This window comes from Gymnoscopelus braueri, assembly GCF_963280865.1.
Source record: "Gymnoscopelus braueri genome assembly, chromosome: 20".
Lineage (NCBI taxonomy): Eukaryota > Metazoa > Chordata > Actinopteri > Myctophiformes > Myctophidae > Gymnoscopelus > Gymnoscopelus braueri.
The window spans coordinates 8864385-8871884 of NC_137622.1; the positions used below are offsets into that span (position 1 = coordinate 8864385).

At 41.3% G+C, this 7500-nt stretch overlaps 1 protein-coding gene across 1 annotated transcript in view; it reads left to right on the top strand.

Annotated features, from left to right (window-relative positions):
* Positions 1–7500, top strand: part of tenm1 (teneurin transmembrane protein 1) — a gene marked incomplete at its 5' end in the record, with an annotated part of 375941 nt that overhangs the window by 55597 nt on the left and 312844 nt on the right. The window lies entirely within an intron of this gene.

A 7500-nucleotide genomic window follows, 5' to 3' on the forward strand; every position in this document is an offset into this window, starting at 1 on the left:
GGGAGAGGGAGAGGGAGAGAGAGGTATATCTTTAAAGAAGCAGCACTATTTCGAGGACTTCAGTGAAAGGTCCACACTGGTGCATGGAACAACATGAAAAGCAAAAGGTGTGTGTGTGGGGGGGGGGGGGGTTCCTTTGGGTCTGTCGGTTCATGTAATACATGTATCATCACTGTGGGGCAGAAACCTTGTACTATCAAAACCTCAGTAATGGAAAAAAATAAGTTCCAATGGATCCAATGCAGTTATTATTTAGTCACAACTCTTAATACTTTAAAAATATATATATATTTTTGTTAACCACTTTCAACCGGTGTCTCTATTTTGGATAGCATATAGTCCACTTGTGTGTGACACTGTCATACAACGAAGTATAACATAGAGCATTCATTTATAATTGAAAAAAAAAGATGAAATATGGACATATAAGGCTTCTGCCCGACAGCAACAATATTATGTATGCACTCAAATTCACCTATGCTTACGCCAGAGCAAATTTGACAACCCAAGCATGATCGCTATTTTCTCTCTCTCGCCAACGTCCTCTCTCTCTCTCTCTCTCTCTCTCTCTCTCTTTATCTCCCTCTGTGGCGTGCACACACACACACACTCAGAAATACAGCGCACGGGCCGCACGATGCAGGGAGAACGTGCCGCTGATTGTGGAGTAGGGCAATCAAAGGCTTTGATGCTAATCAGGGTGCTCTCTCTCTCCCGCCAGTCGTGGGATGCGACAGGGGGGAAATGGTACAATGGCGGCGGGGCTTTCAGAGCACCCCTGGGTGCCTTGGCTGACGTGATTGCTACCTCCCTTCATTCACCGGGGGAGGAATCAGTCCTGAGCCTGCCTGCTTCTGCCACAGTCACAGTCACGGCTTTGCTGTCAGCCCCTGATGCACTGCAACATGTAATGAGCTCTGCATGCATAGGGTGCTAAACACCCTGTGAGCCTCTCATTACATTCGTTCAGGTTGATCTGCACTCAACTGCACTCTGTGTGTGTGAGAAAGAGAGGATTATATGGGGAAACATGTAAAAGTATATATAAATAGTATGTGCAGTGTATTGTGCGTGTGTGTGTGTGTTTGTGTGTGTGTGACCCAATGAGACTCAGACTGGACATATTGCGCAAATGCACACTTTACGGGAACACTATAAAAGTAATAGAATAGTCTGGGTAAAAATATTACTTAATCACATATTTAGAATATTGAAATACTTGTATATAATTCACCCAAAAGTCAGATCAATGCATAAATATCGACTTACGTTGGACCTCCATTAATATATCACATGACTTCCCAGTGCTGTTCTCGTTAAATCATAAAATCTGTCTTTCAGATGATAGTGTTACAATATTATTCCCTTGGTTCGTCTGTCATTTAAAATCCAAAGAAAGGAAGAAAATAATTTAACCATACAATCTAGTTAAAATGAGCGAGTTTTGAAACGAAATGTATCTCTCTTCTGTTATGTGTAATGTAAATAATGATATAGGAAGCGTCGCTTGCGCACAGCCTTGTAGGCAGCTCAGTTCAGAGACAAAGGGAGGAATCTGTGTCACAGGCAATGCACATGCAATGTAGTCTTAGTGAATACAAATACTTATTTTACCGGGGAACTTCTGATTCTCTTCCCTATTCAGCTGGCCACCCACTGAATAAGATCAACTAGCCAAAGGGAAGTAACCACTTTGGCCACATACCCAGCAGCCCTATTTTGGGCAACTTTTTCAGTTTTTTGTTTAAAAAAAAAAGACACATTTGTTTTGCTTTTATTTGTAATTTTTTTTTCACATTTGCAGTTTTTTTACTATGTGTTTTTTTATCACTGGAAACCAACACTGATAGAAGCAGGCTTGAGTACCATGAGGCGTAACCCAAGCGAGGCGATTGATGTCAGTGGTAGTTTGGCTGACTTCCTGTGCATTGATGACACTGGTAGTTTGGTTGGTTTCTTATGTATTCATGTTAAAGTGCTCATGTGACCCATTGTCGCTTCTTTTGGGCTGGTTTTCCTAGACCTGGTTGCTTGTTTCTCTCACAGAATCTGGCAACACTGGTTATAGGCACCAACCAATGGGACAGATGTGTCCTGCGTTCACTCCACTGGGCGTTTTTTCACTTCAGTTTTTTGCCAGTGATCCAGCACTCCAAATGCAGGAGAATGTAAGGCAGATAATCCAAAACAAACGGCCAAACACATTCTTTTTTTTTTTACAAATCTCTTTATTATTTTTTTTCAGACAACAGGGGCATCATGACAATAAAAAATGAAAACAAAGAGGTCTGATTTTTTGACAAAACAAAAACAGAAACAAAACAAAACAACAATTAAACAATACACAGCACAACAAAACAAACAGTAAAATGGATACAGTAATCAATGTGATTTTTAAACGTGAGACAAAGAAGATAATAATAAAGTAAACAGACAGGACAAACAACAGACAAGACACTCATTCATACCAGGGAACAAGAGGGGGAGAGAAGGGGGGGGGGGGGGAGGGGGAGGGGAGGTTGTTTCTCTGCACAGAATATTAATTTATGAGTTATTTTTCATAGTAGGGAAGTCAATGAGGTCCAGAAAGGTTATAAAATTTAGTGGAACATATTAAGAAGTCATTGAGGGAGAACCAACGGCCAAACACATTCAATCGTATTTCAATAAATGTAAAAATCTTTATTGTTGATGAATGGCCTGAATACTTTACACAGTTTATCGATAGTAATGCCCCCCCCATCTGAATAGCTTATGTGAGCATAATGAAGAATAGCAGAATAATAAATTACTATCCAACACAAATGAGAAGTTTTTATTAATTCTACAGTTTCATATACAAACGTGGGCTACAAAAAAACTAAACATCTATGTGCTTTATTGTCATAAATTACACCCTTCTACCATAATGAATCTGTCATTCATGATTATTGATGTAATTCACATGTAGCCTATTTAAACCCTCTATTTTTGGTAAAAACTGACCTACATTTCTTGGACTGCTTTTTTCTGTCAAAACCAAATCTCTTTGTCAAAATGTGAGCTTGTAGATCGGCTATGTTTGGCTTTATGTTCCCCCCAGAAAAGGCATAGCTGGGGTTCATTTGGTTAATGCTATTCATAATGATGTAATGATGTTTTCATATTTGTCAAGGTGCACTAATGTTTTCATATCGCTGGATAATATGGATAATATCAATATTTTATAGTGCACGTGCTTGCTTGCATGCATTCCTCTGTCCTCACTTCTACTAATAGCATTAGTCAAAGAACTACACATCCGGAAAACCGGCACTTTGTTGGCACTGCCCACCAGCTGCTCAAAGCCCCGGAAGATAATAAAAAAACGGATGGAAATGGGCGGAAGTGCCGCATGGACTTGCGATCCTATGTGGTCACTTGCTGTCTGTGTGTGACCAAACCTTTAGTGGTAGTTTGGTTGGCTTCCTACTGTATGCATTTATGTTAGTGGTAGTTTGGTTGGCTTCCTACTGTATGCATTTGTGTTAGAGGTACTGTAGTTTGGTTGGCTTTCTGTTTGGTTGGCTTCCTGTGCATTGATGACACTGGTAGTTTGGTTGGCTTCCTGTGCATTGATGACACTGGTAGTTTGGCTGTCATCCTGTGCATTGATGTTAGTGGTAGTTTAGTTGGCTTCCTGTTTGGTTGGCTTCCTGTTTGGTTGGCTTCCTGTGCATTGATGACACTGGTAGTTTGGCTGTCTTCCTGTGCATTGATGTTAGTGGTAGTTTAGTTGGCTTCCTGTTTGGTTGACTTACTACTGATGTGCTGATGACAGAGATGCAGTAGTTGGGTTGATTTCAGGGGTAGTTTGGTTGGCAGGGTCTCTCATGGTAACACCTGTGCTGCTTGCTTGATGTTCCTGGCTTTCTGCTCCTCTCTCTCTCTGTGGGGGGTGGGGGCCGTCGCTGATGGATGTTCCTCTACTTTTAGCTGGGTGCTCTGAGCGCTTCTGTTTTGCTTTTTTGCTCCTGGAGCTGTCTGAGCTCCTGCCAATTCCTCTCTGGACATATGTGCTCTGCTTGTTTAGCATTTTGTGCTGTGTGTGTGTGTGTGTGTGTGTGTGTGTGTGTGTGTGTGTGTGTGTGTGTGTGTGTGTGTGTGTGTGTGTGTGTGTGTGTGTGTGTGTGTGTGTGTGTGTGTGTGTGTGTGTGTGTGTGTGTGTGTGTGTGTGGACATGAAGTACTCGTGTTTTTGAGACTGCTGTCTATGTAGACTACTGTACCTGTGCATCTGGATGTGGTTATTTCTGAACGATTTCCAATTTGAGTACCACGAGGCGCATGTTTACTATATATGTCACTGTAAATATGTCTATATAACATCTATGTCTCTCTCTCTACATATATATATATATGTACTGTATAAATGGGCGAGTGTGCATGCATTCGCTCTTGTTTTGGCCCCCTGACAGACAGTTCCATTAAATCACGGAGCGGTGATGACCCACGTTGACAGGACGGCCCCGTCTCCCAGGGCTTTCTCCATCAGAGTCTCTCATGCGCTTAACGAGAAAGTAAACATGGTAAATTGTCTGTTGGGGAGCAGAAGAGAGAGAGAGAGAGAGGGCGAAGTGGCTGTCGCGTGTGGGTGTCCACAGAAGTTTGCGTTTGCTCATTTGGAGCCATCTGCAATATAGCTAAGCATCACGCCAATGCAAGGATAACACATTTATGTAAAGTGCCGTCTACAGTCCCTGGATGGCAAACATAACAGTAAAGCTTCATGACAACACACAGCATAAATGTTGAATGTTGCGTGAGACAAAACATATGATGGTACTGTATATCCTACATTCAGTATATGAGGGATCAGAGCTGGTGAAACGGTTTAAACCGTTTCTGTATGGTTCCCATGCACACAGCGGCTGCAAATACTTTATATTTCACTCAATCTAAATATACCAGAGATTATTCTTTGTGTGTGGAAGAAAATCTATGTTTAGGAGCCATTTTTTATTCATGGGGGAGATAGGGGAGCGAATAATCTAAATGTATCATATATCCCCAGCCTTTATTTGCCCTGGCTGAGGGGATTCATGAAAGCACCGAGAGGGTGATAACTGATAACAGTATGGCAATAGCCGACCAATCAGCTGATAACAGTATGTATGGCAATAGCTGACCAATCAGCAACCGTATTTATATTTGCTATTGTTGTCCTATTATCTGGCTTTCCCCTCGTGTTTCTTTCTCCATTCGTATGACTATTTGTAACTGCAAAATGTTGGGAGCTTGTACCAACATTTGTTTTACCCACTCTTTATATTTAAATGTATAACTGTAAACCTGTGATGTGACAATACTTGAAGCTGATGTTAATTAATTAAGACCGGGAAAGCATCCGTGTTATTTTAGATTTTAGCATTCACTATTAAAAGATAGCAGATATACAAGCTCGCTGTGAGTGTTTTTGAAAAACGTTTTTCAACATTTTTGAAAAATCTTGAAAGTGTTAAACACTTTTTTTTGCAATTCAAAATTGTTCAACATTTTTCAAACAAATGTTGAATAATTTTGAATTACAAAAAAAGTGTGAGAACTAACTGATTGCCACCGTGGTCTGAGTTGTAACCGACAAACATGGCTGCCATGGTTGCTGTGTTGATCAAATGCAGTTTTCCTCATTGTCTAAAAATAATAAGCCAGCACCTCGGGCACGGCCACATCAGATAAGCCCGCCCCTCCGTTTGATTAACCTTGGGAAAACAACGAATGCCTGGGAGATAATCTATATTCATCTCAATCAATAAACTGTATATATAGAGAGATTATCACACAATCATTTGTCATTTCCTTGAGCCTATCCAACCGGGAGCAGGCATGGTTGAGTATCACGTACCATAGCTTAATTTATTCAAAAAAAAGATAATGAGAAAATAGCATTATGAACACTTTGAGTTAAACCTCTCAGTCCAATGGGAATTCTCTAGTATTATCCACGCTCCACCATCCTCACATAATCACGTGTACGACATCATTTCTTTAAGCAGAAGATGACAGCCAGCGTATTAGTCTTTTCAATCTGATGGCTGCACGACCCGGGAAACAATATAAAAGAAAGAAAGAGAAGAGGAAAAAAAAAACATTGGTTGAAATTCACCGTTGGCCAAATGACAGTCAGTCTGAGATTGTGTGCATTCAGCAGCCAAAATACATTGGCCCTGTACTTCATGGCCAGCACCTCAGACAGTTCCACTTCCCTGTATGCTTTATGTTCCACCCTGCCAAAGCTTCTAGCTGGCACCAAGATCGTGGCCACAGCTCGCATCGTCGGCAGAGGCCATCTGTTAACTGAGACGGCGTTTGCTCCAAATACAAGAGACAGTGTGAGATGGTTCGCCACATGAACCTTAGTGTCCCTATTCGGGGGCTAACATTTGGCAAAAAGTAGCTGATCTACAAGCTCATAAATGTGGCACAACACATTCGTTGCGAGCTTGTAGATCAGCTATTTTAAGCTGATAGATTTGGTGTATGACTAGAGGGGAAGTATAGACCCCTGGGGCACTCCGGTCAGGTATATAGGGGTTTGATTCCTTGTAATCTCTCAAGAACAGATTCTGCTCTGCGTTTGAATCTGTCGGGGGGGGTTCGTCATATCGCGTACGCACTGGCCTACAAGTGGGCGTGCCTTCAGATCAGGAAGCAGGCCACGCTTTACCCAATCAAATGTAGTGGCCGGGATTTACGTGTCTGCCGATCCTTCCCCACTAGAAACAAACCGAAACTCATTTAACAATAGCGTCCTCGGAGCAGACAAAACCACGGAAAGATATTCACATTTTAACTTGCTCTCTCATCATAGAAACAAGTGGGCTTATAACCAAAACGATCCATGTTCTCTGGAAGAAGTGGTGTTAGTGTTCCGTGTAGAAATATTGTTAGTGGGAATGAAAACATAGTCGCACCACCGGAAGTGAAAGGCTTAAGGCAGACCAAAACCCCGGTTTCCTTGCGTACGTGTGCTACGTCGACTTCCTCCCAGAGCCAAGTGAGATAGTAAAAAACAGCAGAGGGCACTGTTTTTCCTTTTCATTTGGCGATGGGTTCCCAGATTGGATTCCTTGTGAAACATTGGTTATATTAAATGTCAATCTCAAATCTATAGATTATTTCATTAGTGATTATCAATTTGTTATGTAAAGTCCGTCTTTAGTGCGATCATAAAGCGAAAAATCCCTTGCCTTTTCTGTTAAGTAAAATAAATTAACCGCTCAAATAAAAATGTAAAAGAAAAATGAAAGTGAGGTGTTACAAATGAGATTTTGGGATAGGTGTTTAGAACTACATCTGAAGAGTTATTTGTGCATCTCCGGTGTGGAGAAAGTACTAGCTATAGAAGATCTGTATATTGAGCACTTTGAAGCCTTATTTTTCAGAACGTCAGCTTTCAGAAACGCATTTCAATAAGCTGTAGTCTCAAAACTGTTCAGTCAATCTACGCAAGTGATGCCTCAATTTTATAGCTCTTATCCCC